This window comes from Lemur catta, chromosome 3, assembly GCF_020740605.2.
Source record: "Lemur catta isolate mLemCat1 chromosome 3, mLemCat1.pri, whole genome shotgun sequence".
Lineage (NCBI taxonomy): Eukaryota > Metazoa > Chordata > Mammalia > Primates > Lemuridae > Lemur > Lemur catta.
In genome coordinates, this window is record NC_059130.1 from 117,493,723 (window position 1) to 117,515,004 (window position 21,282).

At 51.7% G+C, this 21,282-nt stretch overlaps 1 pseudogene; it reads right to left on the reverse strand.

Moving 5' to 3' along the window:
* Positions 1 to 12,039: 12,039 nt before the first annotated feature.
* On the reverse strand, positions 12,040 to 20,453 carry LOC123634888 (annotated as a pseudogene).
* Between the last annotated feature and the right edge of the window lie 829 nt (positions 20,454 to 21,282).

Sequence of the window (21,282 nt, forward strand, 5' to 3'; positions counted from 1 at the left end):
GTCCCCCTAAAAGTTCACAGGTGGAAGTTCTACCTCAGAAGGTGACCTTGGAGATGGCTTTTTACGGAGGCAGCCGAGCTAAAACGATGTCACTAGGGTGGGCCCTGAACCAATACGACTGATGTCCTTGTTAAAAAGGGACATTTGGACACAGGCACACACAGAAGGAAAACGCTATGTGGAGATGAAGGCAGACATCAGGGTGGAGCTTTTACAGGCCAAGGGATGCCACAGATTTCCAGAAAACCACCAGAAACTGCTGAGAGGCCTGGGACAGATGGTCTCTCACAGTCCTCAGAAAGAACCACCCCTGCCAACCCACCTTGATCTCAGAACTGCAGCCTCCAGAACTGTGAGACAATGAACGCCTGTTGCTGGAGCCACCTTATGTTGTGGCACTCCATTACAGCAGCCCTGGCAGACTAACAGAGCTGGGCGCTGCAGTGATCGTGGACTCCACGGACCACCAGCATGGTCTGGGACCCAGGTCCCCTCCACCACTGTGTGCTGCCGCCCTCAGTGAGTCAGTATCACCTCATGATCTCAAAATAGCTGCCACGGACCAGCGTGAGAAGGTCCAGGAAAGAAGGGCTATTTCTCCCTCATGCATCTCATCAAGGGAAGAGAAACCCTTCTTAGGAGTTCCCTGAGAAATTGTCCCTCACCTCTCACTGGCCACCTAGCATGGAATGCTAGGAATGGTTCACCCCATACCAGATTTCCCCTGGAGCTGGGTAGAAGGCAGGTGAAGGGTGGACCCAGGGCTGACTTATCCACTGAATGGAGCAGGCACAGGGCCTAGAGCCAACAATATCTTTAGGGCCCCACAGGATGTTTTGCTTCTCACAATAAGTGAGGTATTAATATATACATTGAATGTCATGTATATAAATACTAATATAAATTTTTAGTATTTTTATAGAGGAAGGAGCCCCCAAAGGCAAAAGTGTCCAGGACCCATGAAAGTCACAGCAAAGCCCTGGGTGGATATCTCTGCCTGCAAAGGAGAGAGGGTAAAAGGCTACTGGGTGAGACCAGTTGAGTTTGCTACAACTCAACACACAGAAGGAAGACACAGCCATCAGTGACAGTAGCTCACCATGGCGTGGATTTTACGAGCATAAATGGGGCAAGGGGTGGTTGTACGGCCAAACAAAATCCTCTCCCATTGCCCAATAATTGATACTCCTTGTGGAAGAGTCAACAACCTCCCCCACCTTTTTGGTTTGCAAGTTGCTTGTTGTTATGAACTGAATTGTGTCCCCTCTAAAATTCACATGTTGACACCCTAACCCCCAGCGTGACTGTATATGGAGACAGGATCTTTAAGGGCGGGGCCCTAACCCAGTAGGACTGGTGTCCTCATAAGAAAGGGGTGTGTGTGCACAAAGGAAAAGCCACGGGAGGACATAAAAGGTGGCCACCTACGAGCCAGGAAGAAAGGCCCCACCAGAAAGCAACACTGCCAGCACCTTCACCTTGAACATCCGGCTTCCAGAACTGTGAGAAAATAAATACCTGTTGTTTAAGCCACCCCATCTGTGGCACTCTCTTACGGCAGCTCGAGCAGACTAACATATTCTTCTAGCTCCACCCCCTCACTTTACAGGGGGCAACTATGCCAGGAACTTGTCCACGTTGAAGCAGAGCTTGGCCTAGAATCCGATCCACCTGGGGTGAAGGGGGGAGGGGGGGGGTCTGCCTACCTCCCACGTGGCCCAGGAGAACATGGTCACTGCGGGTCGGGGCACCACTGAATTCATCACCTGCAGGTGTTAGCTGGGCTTCCTCCCACTCTTGGCCTTATGGCAGGTTTTACTTTTTATCTCTCGGCTGACTCCACTGCATGTGGACCTTAGTGGTGTGGCCAAGTGCTCCCATTAGCATGGAAGAAACAACTTCCTAATGACAGAGGGTGAGGGCGGAGGAAACAAACTCATGCGCTTAATCAGAAAAATAGAGTTTGCAGGAGCAGCGCTAATTCATCAAAGTGCAGCCAATGCAGAGACGTGGGCTCCACTGCCATCAGCCCAGTGAACACACAGCAGAAGCGATCGAGCACAAGAGGCAAAGAACAATAATTCCTTTCAAGAGCCCCTGGGTGATTGTGGATTTTTCACACGAATAAAGAGGAACTGATTAATCAAAGACGGTGAACTAAAACTGCTGGCTATCTCCCGGGACACAAACAAGATCCAAACTTGATAGTGCTTTGCATGCTTTTCCTCCCTTTCTGAGTTTGAGCCCCCTCTTCCGTCAAGATGAAATGCGACACGAGCAGATTTTTAACGAGGCCGCTGCTTGGCCATCTCAGCTTCATTTCTTTTCCTAAATAATCGATAACGTGTGGGTCACGGCTGCTATAAACGTCAAGCCACAATTTGTGACTAACGCCCGTGCAAATCGGTCCAGGCGGCCCTTGACCGGAGGCCTCCCCCACCGTAGCCAGAAAGGAACAATAAAAATGCTCAAGGCTGTGGTGGCATTTTTCTTCCTATCAGCTCTCAGTGGAGGAGGCTCGAGATTTCATTTAATCCTGCAGACTCCCTGGGAGGGAGGGAGTCACGGCCTGAGGTTTTCCATGATGCTCGGCTGACCTTGGAAAGTTCAAGGACTCCAGGGGGATGGAAAGAGCACAGACACTGATCTTTAAGAGTACAAGTTCTTGGGCAGAGTGACCTGTCACTCTCAGAGACCAACAGGGAAGAGCCATGATTCTGCAGACAACAATAATGACCCTGCCTCTGGGCGCTTGCACCTGCAATTCTTTTAGCCTGTAATGTTTCACTTCCTTCTTGCCCCTTCCCTTGGCTAACTTTCCTTGCCATTCTGGTTTTGGCTTCATTGTTTCTTCCTCCAGGAAGTCTTCTTTGATCTCCTGGGCTGGGTTGGGCATTTCCTCTATGTTTGCATAGTTTATAAGACTCACAGACCCTGGTTTTCCCAACAGCACTTACTCCTTCCAGCAACAGAACTTGTATTCTGTGGGAGATCCCCCTGCAACAGCCTCCCATAGGAGGCTGCCAACCAAGGGTTCTGCCCTCCTCTAGCCAAATGAGTAGACACAGGGCCAAAATTAAGTCAAATTCTCACACCAGGCAACCTGATATTGATCAAGGTGAGGAAAATGGTGAGAACAAATTTGTCTTAAAGGTCTAGAGTCCAGAGGAGACTCCTTAGATCCCAGAGGCGCCCACTCCTACCCTTTCTGAGCCTGGCTTTTCAGCTTCTCCTTCAATCCCATAAACCATTCCATAGCCTCCCAGTGCTTGGTCTTTGGCTGAGCTTAGCCAGAATCACCTTCCGTTGCTTATAATTAAAGAATCCTAAGATCCTCTAATGTCCCTCCCATCACTCTAGGTAGTGCCTAAGAGCAGTGGCTGTCACTCACCGGTGGACCCCCAGTGCCTTGCGCAGGGCCTGGTACGTGGCAGCTCCTCGCTGGTTTATTGAGTGGAAACTCCCTGTGCTAATCACTAAGTGAGGCTGCTTTGATCTGCTTGTGTCAAGAGCTGTCAAACCGACACGCACCACATACTGACAAAGCTGCTCAGGGATGCAAGCGCCTGGAGACAAATGTGACATAGTAGAAACACGTCAGGCTCCGAGGCAGGCGCTTGCAGGAAGAGTGCAAATTCATCAAAGCACACCCAACTCGGCGACATTCGCTCGGGACCCATTGAAGAGCAAGTACATTTTACTGCAAAGAATGTTCCAGAACAATGCAGATAAGCATGTATATATAATTCAATTGATCTGGCTTTGTATCCGGCTGCCCTTTTGATCTGCCCTCTGAAAACTGTCCCATCTCCTTTCCTCCCACCTCCCAGATGAGCTTAGGAAGTCATTTGTGTCTGAGAGATTAAACACTGTTCATCTTAGATCAGGCGTCAACAACACATTTCTCATTAAAGGGCAGAGAGTAAGTATTTCAGGCTTTGCAAGCCACACTGTCTCTGTCTCAACGACTCGGCTTTGCTGTCGCCGTGCAAAAGCAGCCATAGATGACGTGTAAGCCAATGAGCATGGCCGTACAGCAACAAAACTTTATTTATGGACATTGAAACTTGAATTGCATATAATTTTCAGGTGTCACAAAGTATTCTCTTGATTTTTTTTTCAGCCATTAAAAAATGTAAAAACCATTCTTGGTTCAAGAGCTGTGGGCCATGTTTGGCAGAGGTTTGCTGGTCCTACTCTAGGTGGCAGTTTAATTGCTCACCTGTGACATACGGTGACCACCATCAGCTGCTCACCCCCCTGCCCACCTGAAGGACCCAGGAAGAAACCTTGCGAGGTAAGGAACCTGCAGAGGAAGCACAGAGATGAATCTTGTAGACTAGGCGGGGTGGGGAGTAGTGGTTAAAAGCCATAGAATCAGACCCAGGAGAGAATTCTACCGCTCCTGCTTGCTACTTGTGTAGCTTCCCAGCAATTTAGTCAACTTTTCCAAGCCTTGGTTTCTCTTACGAAAAATGGGCCTGTCCTGCCACATGAGGTTGTGAGGATTCCGTGGTTAATACCCTGTGGAAAGCACCTGTCTCAGAGCCTGGCACCCAGCAAGAGCTTAATGGTGGTTGGCTGGTCACACAGGGGAGGAACAGGACATTTCCACATTTTAAATGTCAACGTAGGCTGGGCGCGGTGGCTCACGCCTGTAATCCTAGCACTCTAGGAGGCCGAGGCGGGTGGATCACTCGAGGTCAGGAGTTCGAGACCAGCCTTAGCAAGAGCGAGACCCCTGTCTCTACTAAAAATAGAAAGAAATTATCTGGCCAACTAAAAATATATATAGAAAAAATTAGCCGGGCATGGTGGCGCATGCCTGTAGTCCCAGCTACTCGGGAGGCTGAGGCAGTAGGATCACTTAAGCCCAGGAGTTTGAGGTTGCTGTGAGCTAGGCTGATGCCACGGCACTCACTCTAGCCTGGGCAACAGAGCGAGACTCTGTCTCAAAAAAAAAAAAATAATAAATAAATAAATAAATAAATAAATGTCAACGTAGATGTAACTATGAAGAATGTAGGTACGTTTACAGACCATACCTACAGAGCAATGTATGTACACAACAAGTTTGCCGAACCCTGACATAGATGAAGAATTGTGTTTGATCTCCCAGGAATGATTTCTAAGCTCTTCTGGGAGGCAGGAGGGGACAAGACAGTGTCCAGAGGCAGATCATCAGGGCAGCTGGAAGGTACTGGGGTCACCTGCCTCCTGCTGACATCCTACTTGGGCAGCAGAAACTCAGCAGGGTTTTCCCCTAATGTCCCTTTTCTTCTCCCTCTGCCTAACTGCTAAGACTTAGCTCTGTATTCAGACTAAGGGGCCCCTAAGTTGTAAAGAGTCCCCTTTAAGTTACATTGTCCCTTGTTAAGAGTCTCGGTCTGCAACCAATTCCACAGCCTTCCCTGTCACACTGAGCAGGTGGCCCTCAGCCTTCAGGGATGAGTAAATCTACAAGCTTGGATGACACAGTTGGTTTCGTCCAGACAATCCTTAAATGATAGTCAGTACTCTTTAATCTTTTCACTGGCATGAACTCTAACAATTACCTGTGGTGGGGAAATTCCGCGTACATATAAGTGGTGGAAAGTTCTAGAATTATCCACGAGGAGAAAGAGTAGGAGAAGAGTGTAGCAGATGAGATCCCAGATCTCTCCTTCCAGAAAGGACTGGCTGCGCAGCTGCTGGCAGTGCTTGGGGCTCTGCAGGGTTGCCTCAGCTGCAGAAGAGGCCCAAGGTCACATCCTTCCTGGGGCCGTCACCCCTAGTGACCAACAATGGCAGATATATGAAGGCCTGGCCATTCTGGCCCAATGTGGGTAACTCCAATGGGCCATTTCGGCTTCTGAGCAAGCCGTGGGGTCAGCCGAGGCATTGCAGTGGACTTCTCCCTCTGTCCAGGCCTGATTCTGCCTCCTCCCCAAGGTGGATCCCAGGAGCAGTCCCTTAAAATCTCCCTTAGCATTAACTGTGGCTCAAGGTCTCCTTCCCAGAACCCAGCAGCGACAGCGGAGCAGTTAGGAGCATTATCTCCAAAGTCCAAGTCCCTGGCCAGACCAGGCTGAGCCACTCAGTGTGAAAGTCTGCAACCTTAGCAGGCCTCAACCTCTTACCTAGAAAATACTCGGTTCCTTTTAACAGGGTCTGAATAAAATAAGCATGCAAGGCACCCAGTCTAGTGCCAGCCCTGAGAAGCGTAACTCAAGAATGCCAGGATTCTAGAAGGAGGTACATGGGGTCACGCTGCTCCTCCTGGATTTGCCCCTGAAGGTATGAGAAGTCTCAGACAGGCTAGGGTCGAGCAGGAAAGAAGAGCCTAGAACACTACGGGAAATTAGGCCCCGTCACCTGAAGCCACAAGGATGTGTGTCCAATGCTCATTGTTTTGTAGCGCATGAGACCTGCTTCCAACCAGGCACAGGACAGCGTGTATTATATTATATAAAAAAGGAGAACCCAGACACAGCACAGAAAGGAGGCTGGGTGCACATCTGTTTTCCCCGGCCTTGCACAAGGCCAGGCACATGGTGGCACTGGAATAGCTAATGGATGAACAATTAACTGGGGGAGGGGGAAGCAATGGCCAAGATGAATTCATCCAAACACTCGAGCCTCTGCTCTGTGTCAGGTGCTCAAGGTACAAGGGACACAGCCGTGGATGAGATGACCCATGTCCTCATGGAGCTTAGAGCTTGACAGGGTGGACACGGATTAAACAGGCAATCACAGAAGCGTAAGGCAAGGGACAAGTGCCACGATACCCACAAAGGGTGTGATGAGATCTACAGGGGTCCCCTACTTAAACTAAGGGTCAGAGAAGTGTTTACATCAAGAAAGGGACACGTAACAAGTACCAACCTGATGGGTAAATCAGCGGGTAAACGGGCAGGAGTGGGGATGGGGAGGACAGGCAGGGCACGTGCTGAGGAAAGGACACGCAAGTGTGTTCTAGAAACAGCTGGAGCACAGCCGGAGGCAGCACAGCAGGAGGTGACACTGGGACAGAAGGCAGCGACCAGACCACTAGAGCCTCACGGGCCCTAAGTCCTTGGGGTTTTCTCTTATGCACAATGGGGAGGTTTTGGAAGGGTTTAATCTAAGTCATGTCCTTATTTGAGTTTCAAAGAGATATCCCTGGCTGTAGAAGAGAGGGGGCCACCGCAGGGCAGCTGGGGGAGGTGGGGAAAGTCATTCCAGCGATGGCAGCTCGGGCTGGGATGGTCGGGAAGGACTGGAAAGATGGATGTAGGTGGGAGATGTTTCAGGGACAGGATAAAGGAGGTGAAGAAAGAATATCAAGAGTGACTTCCAGGCTTACAGAGCGGGCAAATGAGAGGAGGCACGAGCACGTCAGTGAGGCGGGGATGTTGGAGGGAGGAGCTCAGACCCTGGGCTAACAGTGTCCCCTGAAATTCACGTCCACCCAGCACCTGGGAATGAGACCTTGTTTGGAAATAGTGTCTTTGCAGATGTAATCAAGTTAAGATGTGGTCACATCTGCCTTCCGTCCACATTAGAATTTGGTGCTAACCCAATTGCTGGTGCCCATGTAAGAAGGAAATTGGGACGCAGACACGTTCAGGGGAAAAATCCCGTGAAGATGGCAGCAGAGACTGGAGATACACTGGAGATACACAAGGATCGCTGCGAGAACAAGGAAGGACAAAGAATGATCCTCCTCGAGAGCCTTCAGGGAAAGCACAGCCCTACGGGCACCCCCAGAACTGTGATAGATACATTTTTGTTGCTTTAAGCCCTTTAGCTGATGGTAATTTGTTAGGGCAGCCCTAGGGAAATAATGCAGCCCCTGAATTCCAAATCTGGAAGCAGCTGTTCTCTAGAGTACAAGTCTTGTTGGGGCAGAGGAGCCTCCCTTCCCCATCCAGGCACCCCTGGCTCTTATTTATCTCTTCAACCCAGACAGGCAGCAGCTGCGGGGTTTTTGTGTATAAGTAACTCAGGGCCCTGCAACTTCAAGGTCTCCTGCCTGGCCAACCACACATCTTGTTTGCATGGTACCGAGACTCCGGTGAGCAGGTAAGGTTCCCTGACGTCACAGAACTCAGTCCAACAGTGGGTGTGCTGGGGAGTGGCATTACAAATAACACAGGGTGGTAAGGGAAGCACTGGCGGGAAGCTGGGGGCAGGACACCTAGGCCACTCTGCAGGGCCACGAGAAGACCCCTGGGAGAGACAATGGCAGAGAAACTTTCACAGAGTGAAAAAGAAGAGGTGGAAGCGAGGGGTCCTGAGCAGAGTATCCGGTGCGAACAAAGGGTCAAAGATGAGAACGAGCACAGCGGGCAGGGTGTGTGGGGCAGGTGGGAACAGAGCAATGAGCTGGGGTCAGAGGGCCACCCAGGCCACAGTGACAGACTCAGACCCTGTGGCATGATGGGAAGCCCTCCAAGAACCAGCCGTGAACAGGACACGGTCAGACTTGCCTGCTGATGGCTGCATCCAAGGCAGATTTGAGTTCTTTTGGCTTAATGCCCGATGTGTTCCGCAGGACCCCAGACTCCAGGCGGGTCTCACGTTAGCTTTCATTGTTTTTGCCTCAGTGTTAGTGCATGAGTCCCAACATTGCTACTTAGCACTTCCCCCCAAATAACCCAAAATATCTCTGAGTCCTGATCACTTAACAGGGTACCAAATACCAGCTTGAGGGAACTGGGGTCATTAAAGGGAGGGAACTCGCAAATTTCCAGTGTGCCCGAGTCCTCGGCCATTGCCAGAACCACCACCATTCATAGCGCGATGAATGAAGTCAGCACTTTACCCAGCACAGATTTGACAGGGTCCTCAGTGCAGAATTAGAAGCCAAGTAGCTCACTTTGAAGCAACACAAAATTACTATATTTAGGTGTATCTAGAGCCAAAGGATTATATAAAAATAGGCAATTATGTAAAAACAAGCTCAATAATACTCAAATTCATTGAAAGCCCATTGTTAAGGCAGTCCTCAGCTCAAAACTGTCTCAGCCAGTTTTGCACTGCTGTAAAGGAAATAGCTGAGGCTGGGTAATTTATAAAGAAAAGAGGTTTATTGGGCTTACAGTGCTGCACACCGTACGGGAAGCACAGCGCCAGCATGTGCATCTGGTGAGGGCTTCGGGGAGCTTCCAATTACGGCAAAAGGTGAAGGAGGAGCAGGTGTGTTATAGGGCAAGACAGGGAGCAAGAGAGGGAGGAGGAGGGGCTGGTCTCTTTTTAACAATCAGATCTCGGGAGAACTGACAGAGCGAGAACTCACTCATTACCTTGGGGAGGGCACCAAGCCATTCATGCGGGAATCTGCCCCCCACGACCCACCCAAACACCTCCCACTAGGCCCCACTGCCAACACTGGGGATCAAATTTCAACATGAGATCTGGAGGGGACAAACATCCAAACTATATTACATATTAAAAGGTTAGTTTTTAATAACTTTGAGATATTGTTCATATGCTACGCAAGTCAACCATTTAAAGTGTACAATTCAATGGTTTTTAGTCAATTCAGAGTTATGCAACCATCACCACTGTCTAAAAGTCATTTTAAGAAGCTCAGATTCATGACACACGTTAATGGCTCAATCTTTTTGGGTATTATAGACCCCTATTGGTTCCTGAAAATCACAGATTCTCTCCAAAAAGTTAGCACTCATGCTTACTCACAAGAACATTTTACATACAGCTGCAGGGAGTTCAGTGGGCAAAGTGGTTTCATGTTCATTTTCACATGAAATTTCCTCTCCACCCCCACAATAATGACTCCTCAGAGAAAAGCAGTCAAGCTCGAATGTGCCAAATGCAAATAGGTTGGCCACACCAACTCAGTTCATAGGCCCATATCCAAACACCGACGGACGCTTCTGCCCAACACTCCCACCTCAGTGCAGTCAGCCAGCTCCTGGGCCAAGAACATGAAAAATGCACTTTGTGGCCAGTCCACGATAAACTGCTCTCAGCAAAAGACATGCAGGTTATTTACTCTCTGTGAACATTATAATCAAACTGATGTGACAAGGACAAATTTGGAGTCTACAATTCAAGACCCCCACATTTCTAAGATGTGCCAATAAACAGAGTTCAGACGGGAACAATGAGACATACTTCAGTTAGGGATCTTTGGGTATAAGACCGTGAACTAAAATAAAGTCCTAAGAACCCCCCTGACTGAAAGAACCCCCTCTCAGTCAAGTGGACTACAGAGAAACCTTAAAACTGAGTTCCCAGCCATGATGGGAGGTCAGACACGCCTCATTATACCCCCTCCCCTGCTAACAGCCATCCGGCTTTCTTCCTTAACGGATATACAGAAACCAGTCTCATTATCTACTCCTCCCTATTAGTGGTTTCAGCACTACAACTAACCAGCATTCATCCCTGCTAAGAGACCGACCATGGAGGGTTTTAACCAGTCTATGGAGCATACACAGAGAGGGTTTTTCTGTCCTTGCTTCGCCTTTTTTGACACCAGAGGGCTGCCATTTTCTGAACATGAAGCCACAGAGGGGCATAAAGTTCAACTGCGCGTGCACGTTTCTTTCATAAATATTCATGACTTCGCCCATAGCTTGTTAAATATGTATATGTGGCCACCCTGCTCAGCATAAACTCCTGTTCCATTGTCCCTCCCTCGGAACATGTGTTTCTGGCTTCTGGCCAGGGCTCTGCTTCCCAGCCTGTTGGAATGGCCAGTTACAGGCTGCAACCCTTTATGAGAAATAAAGCTCTCCTTTCCAGATTCATGAACCGGGCCATTTTTTTTCAATTAACAAGACACAGGATTCTGGCTACTAAATGAAGAGAATTTATTGGAAAGAAATTGGGAATTTGCAGAACCCATACGAAGGTAGGGAAACCTGGAATGGAAATCGTCAATATGGTGGGCTTGCCCGCTTTTGGCTGTCTAGACTCCAAAATCATTGGGTGGGCATGTGGTCCAGTCTTGGCAAATCCCACCCTCCCCACTGAGACTTTGAATCTGGAGTGAGTGGTAGAGACAAAGGGACAACTAGGAATAATTCCAGGGTAGCTATGGCAGTGAGCTTAATGACGTAGCAGCATGTATTAGCAGATATAAATTTGTTCTGGTGGACTGTTTCCACTAAAATATGATTTTCATGCTTCCTACTTCTTAATGCTCTGGAGCATCTTTGATCCATGCCCATGTTCTAAGTCTGGTCCTTCAGCCTCCCACCAATTCCTAGTTTCCATATCCTTCCACTAAATTCGTTTTTCTTACTTAAGAAAGCCACAGTCAGTACTGTAGCTTGCAACAAAAACCTTCATTGATACAAGAACATCTAAGACATTTCCAAGGGCTTGGAAGCAGGACTGTAAAAGCCATGCAAGGCACACCTGATTAAGGAATAACAGCTGAAATGCATGATTGCCAACCATTTTTTTTCTGGTGTTGCATCACTCCCTCATAATTCGTTTTTCTTTTAATTCACTTTAATTAGTGACTATGGAAGTGAAGCCACAGGCTGGTGGGCAGAGAGCCTGGTATGGCAGCTGCATGACAGCCAGGAGGGAGGGGCGTCCAGGCCAGTGAAGCTGGTGGCCTCAGCAACACGGGCGTGGGAATGGGCCCTGGGACCTGGGAGTCCCATCTGCCTGCCTGCTGCGCTTGCTCCGTGCTAGTCTCACTGCCTCCTGTGAACCTGGAGGGCCCCTTCCTCCACCTCTTCCTCCCCTTATCACTGCCATTGCCACGGCCACCATTGCCAACTGCACTATCAGAGGCCTCATCGCTCTGGTCCACTCCGACCCTGTCCCCATTTTACAGATGGGGAAATTAAATGGTAGCTCAGAGATCTGAGGAACTGGCCCAAGATCACCCCGCTTGGTTTGTCTGTGCCCAGAGCCATGGTTCTTGTCCCTATGTTTGTGTTTCCCTTGTCCCCGAGTGGGGGTCCTCCTGTTCCGCTCCCTGCAAGGCCTCGTCAGCCTCCCACTCCAGCCCCCACCCCCTCCCCTAGGATGAGGACTCCCAGCCTCAGCCCGCCTCCCTACAGGGCTCTGGGACTGGCTGGCGCATGGTCCTCAGGCCCGGCCAAGATCTCCTACCTTGAGAAACAGAGCTCCCTTGGAGGCCAGGGCATCGGAGTCCCGCCCGTCGGGGTAACAGTGAGAGGCCACGTCCATGACAGGGTAGCGGCTGGCAAAGAAGAGGCCGCTGTTGAGACACTTGCAGCTGCAGCAGGCTTGGCAGCCGTAGACCCCAACATCGTACAGGATGTACTCGGTAGCCATGCAGCTGGTCTTTCAACTTGGTGGCCGCTGGCTTGTCTAACACCTCCTGCAGGCACAGGAAGTCCACGTTGGCAGGGAAGAAGGCTGAGACCTCATGGTCAAAGGCCTCGCCCGGGTGCCGCCTCTTGCATGCTGCTGCCTTCTTCACTGCAGAGTCCTAGTACAGGAGCCTGCTGTTGGCACCCGGCTCCCCCTTGCCGCCTTCCGGCCTGGCTCTCGCCTTCACCAGGGACTCCCTGCAGGCTGAGGGGCTGCCCAGGCTCCCCGAGTCCCCGTCCCGCTGACGGTGGTTGGGTGTCTGGCCCCTCGGGCCCCCGCCAGCCCCATTCCTGGCCTGGCTCCCAGGGGCAGGGTCCTCGCGTTCATGCAGGTGGCCGGCCCCCCTCCTCGCCACCGCCACCGATGCGAACGATGCAGGAGTCCTCAAGGCCGCAGCCAGCCGGCTCCCCCGAGGCCGGGCCAGGCCGTTGGCAGCCTCGTCGCCGGGGTGCCACCTGCCGTCACCCCTGTATTCCACAGAGGCTGTCCTCTTAATGGTCCTGGGGACAGCCGGGGCGACGCCGCCTGCGCCCTGCGGAGATACCAGGCTGCCGAAGCTGGGCGCGCTGATGGAGGTGTTGGTGAGCGAGTTGACTGTAGACTTTGATCTGAGGCCAGGTGCCCGATCTCTTTGGCCCGTGCTTGAGTTTTAAAAAGGTGGTTGCACCTGGCAAGCCAGTCGCAGAGGCGGAGATTGGCGGTGGCCAAGCAGAAGCTCTGGCGGCCCCTGTGCCCTTGCACTCAGCAAGCAGGGCTGCCCGCGGCCGGGCCCTGGTCTTTCAGCCGGGAGCAGGCGTCGGGCCGCCGGCGGACTGCAGGGGCGACCAGAAGAGGGACCCGCCAGCGCGAAGGGCGGCGCGGCCAGCAGGAGGGCCAGGCTGGCGGGCAGGTGCAGGCTGCACGGGTCGTCCGTCTGCCGGCGCTCCTCGAAGGCGGTGGGTTTGAAGGCGGCCAGGAGCCGGGCCAGCGGCCGGTAACACGGGAAGGTGACGGCCCCGGACACACGGTGCGAGCGGACACACGAATGTGGGGAAAGGGGGTCGTGTACAAAACGGCCCCGGCTCACTGCGGCCCCACTGCGTGGTGTCTGTGGCAGTCGCGGGCACTTTCCTAAGGGACTGCAAGAGTTGGGGGCAGCCGGAGGAGGGTCACCTCCTGGTGAGACGCGACCCTGGAGGGTCAGCGGCGCCAGTGGGCCACGCTGGGCCGCCAAGGCCTGCTGGGGAGCCTGACTGGGGGCCACTCGGACCTTGGAGTCCTCCTCTCTGAAGAGCGAAGTCACCGCGGAGTCAAGGCCTGCGCTGGAGGCACCGCCACACGCTCCAGGACGCCAGGGCGAGGGCGCGGGTGGTCCTGCTAAGTACCTGCAGCTGTAGGGGTGGGGGCGGGGTTTGTGTGACCTGGATGGAGGGGGCGGGGCGAAGAGGGTTAACAGGTGGGGAGGATTCCGTGGGTGGGACGGTGAGCCCGCCAAGTGGACCGTGGGACCGGGGCCGGGCCGCGCTGGGCCGGGTGGCGGTGTGGGTGGGGGGTAGGGGACGGGGAAGAGGCAAATTCAAAGCTCCAGCCGCAGGGCCTGGGTTTGATCTGGGAGGAGAACCAGAGCCTTGTGTGGAATCTCTGACTCTCTAATTCAAAGTCTCAAATAAGGGCATCTGGCTAGCAGAGCTTGAGTCCCCTGCCTACTCCCAGGCTGTGATAGGATTGTGTAAGGAAGGACAAGCCCCATCAGCAACTAAACAGAGTGCAAACAACTGACTTGACTTGTCCTGATTAAACCACTGCACGGGAAGAAGTAATCCCTCAAACCATCAGGAGATTGTTAGGAAGGGGCAATGGATGCTGAGCTGGCAAAATTGCCAGAGTCTATTACACATAATGAAGGTTCACCCTTTGAAAGACTGTGAGGCTATTATTCTCTCTGTAGTCTCCAGGCTGAGACAGGTTCTATATCCTCCAGGTTCCTCTGGACTGAAAATATGTTTCAATAACTACAACACGTAAAAACTGACTTCACATGCAAACAGGACTGCAGACATCTATACATCCTATGCCAGGTTTCCAGAGGGCCTGGCTGGAAAATGGAAAACCTGGCAGAAGCAGAATTCCTTAATCCACATTTGTCTTATCTTTTATGGCTCCCAGATCAGAGTCATTCCTTATTCTTCTTTTGCTCTTTTCTAACATGAAGTGACACCTTCATAGAGATGACATACGAGTTCCTATCACATACCAGGCACTGTGAAAAGCCACCTTTCCCAAAAGCCTTGCATTTCTGTTGTGCCTTCTTAAGTCATGTTTACCAACAGGTTTAGGTTGTCATTGTTATAAGGATGAAGTGTTTCCTTCTTTTAAAAGTAGTAGTTTAAATGTGTAGATTAAACATGCATTTATATCAGTCCCTTCTCAAAACTCCAAGAGAATGACAATTTTTTTAAATGGTAGAAACCTACTGGGACAACAAAAAGAAATGACAGAAGTAGAAAATGTCAACAATCTTTGGAAACTGGAAGGGCAATATCCAAGATATAACTGGTTTAATGCAGAGAAAGCTGAAGGTGGAGTGCCTGCAGTAGGGGTGGCAGGTGGGATTGGAGGGCAATCAACAGGACACTGCAATCCATGCCATGGAAATCCAGAAAGGCTCAGGAATTGAAGGTAGCAGGCATTTCTGAAGGTAGTTGTTGGGGGAGGGCTGAAAAATAGAAAGATGGGTTGAAAGTCTGTAAGGAACACATAGATGGCCCATACCCCTCCCTGTAATATGACAAAAAATGGCAAGTACACTTCAGAGAGCAGTTGAGCCAGAAAGTTCCTGGGCTCATGAATGCTAAGCACGACTAAAGGCAAGAGCTAGGGCTGCAGCATAAACAGGGAAATGAAGAGAAAGTCTGGATATTGTATTTCTCCACTCAGCTCTCAGAATACTGGAGCCAGTCCTTTATCATCCCAATATAGCCCCTTCCAGGATTCCCCTGAGAGAACTGATCATCCCAGAGAGAAAACCTATAGATGCTGACACATAGGAGTCCTTGCTGAATGTCTAGGTCCCTACCCAAACATCCTGTGAGAGGCTCACCAGTAGACAAGCGTCACCTTGCACACAAGGTGCTCCCAGCCAGGTTTTGTGCCTCCCTGGAGTATGCCAAGACATCCTGGGACCAAATGACCCCCGAGGAAAGCACATATCTCCTAACCATAGTGGCTAAGAGCATGGACTCTAGAGCCAGAGGCCTGGGTTCAAATCCCAGCTCTGCCTTTTACCAGCTATGGGACTTGAGCAAATGACTTCAGATCACTTCATAATACCTACCTTGTAAGATGTAGACAAGTAAGTAAATACTCATAACACCAACCAGAACAGTGCCTGGAATACAAAAGAACTGGGATGCTGCGCCTCGAGGAGATCTTTTTAGACCTTCAGGGGCAGCAGGGGCTCTGTAGAGCAGATGTGCATGGACCTAGCGCCAGATAAGCCCACCTGGACACCTGGCTCAGAAGGCCCAGCTTAAGAAATCATTGGCCCCTTTCAGGCACATTGAATTCGGGTTGCCCGGCATTTCTCCGTCCTTGGAGAACAGCCTCTCCCTCCAGACCTCTGCTTTAGGGCCGCACAGTGCGCAACACCTAGTCGTAGAAGTCAGTCTCTTTGGTTTTGCATTATGTTGTACATCATTAAAGATCTAAATAAAAAGCTGAAAGCAAACAGACCAGAAGGAGACAATTGTCCACACCTGCCTGTGCACACAAGCCATCTCCAGGTAGCTGTGCCGAGCAGATGTGATTTCCACAGGACAGCGGAACCCAGCTGGGAGCCTCAGGATAGCTGGTGTTCACCAGGACCCCACCCTGCAGGAGGGCCCTGCCCTGGGACATGACACGCCCAAAGCCCCTCCCACACTCTCCAGGCAGGAGCCCTGCAGTGTCCCCTGACTTAGAAGGGACGGACGTGGGGACCCGGGCTGGCATTGGGCAAGCCACAGAGCCTCAGGAAGCCAGGGAAGCACTGTGGACCATGGACATCTGCAGCAATTGGAGGATGCGCCATGGAGATCCGTGCACAGGGCATCTTCCACCTTGACCTTGGAGAACAGACCGGCGGCTTGCTCCACCATGTGTGACCTCAGGAGAGTTCAACCTCTTTAAGCCTGTTTCCTCCTCCATAAATGTAGGAGCAACGACAGAGCCCGCCTCCATGGGGTTTCTGTAAGGTGAACCCTTCAGCCAGTGCTTGACACGTGGTGTGTGTGCAGTAAGGATCAACACAGTCAATCCACGTCCACAGTAAGTACTGAGAGCAACTGAGCACCAGGATGCCCAGTGTCCGGTGAAAACTCACAGGTAACCTAAATGCTGGCTAAGCATGTGCCCCTCCCACCACCATCATTAGAGGGAATGCAGAGGTGACAGTAATATTAAAATTTACCAGCCCGGTGTGAATAACATCATAACTAACAGTCCATTCCCAAAGCCAGCCACTAAGTGCTTTTTATGTAACAACCAACTTAATTTTCCCAACAACCCTATGAGGAAGGGCCTATGACCATGCCCACTATACAGATGAGAAAACCGAGGCACAGGGAGGTTCAATAACTTCTCAAGGTCACACAGCAGGTTGATGGCATAGCCAGTTGCTGGTGTGTGTTTTCATAAAAACCTCAAGGATTTTGCACTAAAGAGTCCATCAGTAATTGGGGATTTTTTTTTTTGGATTTTTCTGTTTCTAACATTACATTTTCTAATTAGAAAATAAAAAATTTGGTGTTTAAGCAATCACACAAGAATCGTCCCCGTGCCTGAGCACTGAGGTAGCGCACGCAGGTGACGTGCTCATTAGGAGCTGGGCACCACCTAGGCCTGAGCGGTCACAGAGGTATGGATGGCCCCCGGTGCAGGCTGCCCTCCCCGGGCCCCCATGTGGGCATTGGTGTGTCCATACTCCTTCTTCCCCTCTGCCCTGCGCCTTAGCCCTGCTGGCAGCACGGAATGGTGCTTGGGTAGACAGAGCAGATACGGATCATGCCAACACCCAAAGGCCGTCCAAGACAGCTGGTTTGGAAACGCACACCCACCATGGCCCTGGGAAGAGGCAGCTGTAGGAGACCTTCCTTGCCCAAGAATGACGTTATTTTGCAACATCCTACCCGCTGATGCCAAAACAGGCCCATTTGTCTGCCCCTGTGTCGTGCCATCCTTCACATCAGATGGCGAGAAAGGGAGGCCGCTTATTAAAAAGAGAAAAATGTTTTTGATCTTAGGCATCAAGCGAAGGTCAAAGCCACAATCACAAGATGTAGGCAGGCGTTGAGAGCCACTTGAACACTCTTTAGAGTCCTCAGGGCCCCACTTGACATTTGGCGACCTTCGCATCCAAAGCATGAGCTGCTTTTAAGAGCAGAGGAACCGCTGCCCGGCTGCCGGGCCGGGGGCCAGGGCTGCTGACGTGCTCTCAGAGTGACCAGCTGGGACTCCTCAAGATGACCCAGAAGAGAGGGCATCACTGAGGGGTGTAGCCCTCCGAATAGGTCGCCAGACTGAGCAAATAACAATACAGGATCCCCAGTTACATCTGAATTTTAGGTAAACAACAAATTTGTTAGGATAAGTATACCCTGTGCAATATTTGGGGCATACTTGTACCTTAAAAAGTATTTATTATCTGAAATTCAAATGTCACTGGGCATCCTGAGCTTACCTGGCAACCCTACCTCTGAAACAATGACATTTAAAGTAAAACCCCCCTCACTTCCCTCCCCTGGCCCTGACAATGGTCACAGAGAGACCCCCACACAGAAGCAGACCACGGCTGAGAATTGGGCAAATGCTCTTCCCGGCTTGAAAACTGCAAACCAGCTGTTTTCACATGACTGCATTCGGTCCCCCACTCAGCAAAGGATCCTCTGAGGTTGAATTCCCCTGGGGAGGCCTCTGAACGCACCCTGAGGACCCACTACTGTGTGGGGGTGCTGTCATTGGCACCAGGGTACAGCATTGAATCAGACAGATGTGGTCCCTCTGCTCTCATGGGGCTGACATTGTAGAGAAGTCAAGAGACAAGAAAATCTCAGGCAGTGGTAAGTGCAAAGAATAAAAAACTAGCAGGCCCAAATGACAGAGGTGATTGGGAGGCTACTTTCAATTCAGTGGTCAGAGAAGGATGCTGAGGAGAGGCCGTACAAGCTGACAGCCATGTGACCACTGGGGGGAAAGTCATTGCAAGCAGAGGAATTAGTTCGTGCAAAGACCCTGTGGCAGATGAGAGATTATTTAGTTCAGGAGCAGAAAGACTACAGGGAAACACATAAGGTGTTTAGGGTACAAAATGTAAAGAGACTCTCAATCTCAGATTCCTGCAAGTCTGACTTTTGCTGGCCCCTGCTCCCCTCCCCTAAGCCCTGCAAGTGAGTCACATGACCAGCCTCAACCTGTCAGCAAAGCTGTGCTCACTGTCTGCCCTGAAACAGGAAGGGCAGGGAGAGATTTGCTCTGCACCCCATCCATCAGGGACAGGCTGCGGGCGCTGACTTCCCTGGGCTGGATGTCCCAGGCTATGCCCTCCTGGCCCCCCTGTCCCTCCCTGCCAGCCCATGGGGACAGAGGGGCAGCCTCTGGGCCAGGCCCCCTCCTGGGCACAGGGCTCCTCTAGCCACAGACCAGCTGTTCTGTCCTAGCTGAGCTGTGGCTTGCAAAGCTGTCAGGGCATTTTGAACTTCTAGAAGACTCTACCCTGGGGACCCAGCAGGTCAGAGGGAGCCGCATACCCCACCCCAGACCACAGCACCTCTCCCCTCACCTCCCATCTGAGGCGCATCCCAAGCCTGCCTCTTTGGAGCAGGGAGCTCAGGGAACACTTCCCACCTGCCCAGCTGAGCAGCTCTGGGGCCCCAGGGCTCCTTTTGTCCTCAGCCTTAACCAGGAGCACTTGGCCCACCCACTGGCCCTGCCCCTGCCTGGGACTCAACTTGGGGGAGGACCCCCATCTGCTGGTGAGAGGCAGCAGCATGGTCTCAGGTGAGCTGCCTGCGGGGGTCCCCCCTTGGCCCGGCTCCCACAACGGTGCCCAGGAAGACTCACCGACCTCCCAGCCACGGCTGACGTCACTTTAGGTAGGCAGCGTGCGTGGGCTCCTCTGGTTCCCTGGGTGTGCTCACACGTGCGTAGTCTTGGTAAATCCCAGACCTCACCATAGATTCGCCATTGCGATCCCCACTGGGCTCTCTCTAACCTGTCCCGAGGAAGTTGAGGCTGTCCTCATCCTGCGTGCTGCTGCCACCGAGGTCTAGGGGAGCTCCCTGTTTCCTGATCCCTGTCCCCAGCGCTGCTTTTCTCAGGTTTCTCCACTAGAGGCAGGTCAGCAGGCTGGGAAGCACCTTCAAGGTATGCATTTTGGGAGCCAGTCTCTCCTTTCCTGGTAGTGACCCCGTGGGATGCTCCAAAGAGCCACCAGAGATGCTGTTTAATGCAAAGCCCAGAGCCTGTGACAACACCCATTCGCTGTCCTGGCTGAGGCCGAATGCTTATTTTCAGTCATGGCTATGGCCATAATCCTCAGACTTAGCAGGCATTAAACGTGGCGGGACATGCAGAGCTTGTGAACAATACAGCTGGCCCAGAACCACCCCCCACACCACCAATTCTGATTCAACGGGTTTGGGGGTGGAGGACAAGAATCTTTCTTTTAAGAATAAGACCAGTTGATCCCAGAAACAGCAGTAGTAGCTAATTTATGTCCTCACTAAAATATAGGCAGGCGGATATGATTATCATCCCTTGTACAAACATGGAACCAGGCTGACGCCAGCGACCAGCCCGAGGTCACACAGCCAGTCAGGAGCAGATCTGGGATTGAACGTGGGGCTGGAGCTCCAAAGCCTGTGCTTTTAAACCCATGTGTCCAGTGTGGCCACCAATCTGGGGAAGAAGAAAAGTCCAGCTGATGCTGTGCCTGGGGTTGGAGATGACCTGTGCTGTGACGTTTCCACCTGCAGGGGGCGGTAGAGGGAGCAGCGAGGGGCAGGGACAGGTGAGTAGGATATCGTGGCTTTTGGGCCTTGAAAGGCCCGTGTCCAATTCCTGGCTCACACCTACCAGCTGTGTGGCCCTGTCGCTGGCCAAATCATTTAACATCTCTGGGCCTCAGATCTTTTCACCTGTGAAATGGCCATCGCGATACCCACACTGCTGGGTGGCCGTGAGATGAGAGGGGATGCCTGGCACGTCACAGCGCTCAGTAAATGGCAGTGGTGTCATTCAGCCCTGGGCTTGCAGTCGGAGGCTGGCTCAGGTCCTGCTGACGCTGAGCAGGTGTGACCTAGGTGAGTCACCAGCTCGCTGAGCTCCATCTGTGCAAAAAAGACATTAGGCCTGCCCTGCCCACCTGGAAGCTTGTTGGAAGAATGGGATGGAATTATGTGTGGGAGAGTATGTGACGGAGCTGAAAAGCAGGCCATAAATGGACGTTATTGTTTACATTTTAATTCCAGGCTGCTTGCAACACCAGGAACACTTCTCTTCCCTTCATGAACCATTCTCAGGCCTAATGTGGAGATTAGGTGAGGAGACCTCATCAGGACCTGCAAGTGTCCCCTCCTCCTCCAGGAAGCCCTCCTAGATGTCTAAGGCTGCATTTGGGATTCCCTCCTCTATGCTCTCAACACACCCAGGACTGGCTTTGACACCAACATTTTTCATTCCCTGAAATTGTCTACTTTCTCCTCCATCTCCTCTTCCCCTCCTGGCCCTGCCGTCACCGCCACTGTGTGAAATCCATCTCTGCGTGCCCAGACTAGGGCCAGCCCATGCTGATAAGCTGAATGCATGGACTGCACCTCCCTAGAAGGGTCTACTTTGTGTACTTGTCTTCCCTAGATAAGTTTCCTCCAAAAAGTGGAAAGTCATGTGTGATGGTAAATTTTACGTGTCAACTCCAGTGGGCCATGGGGTGCCCAGATTAAACGTTACTTCTGGCTGTGTCTGTGGGGTGTTTCCAGATGA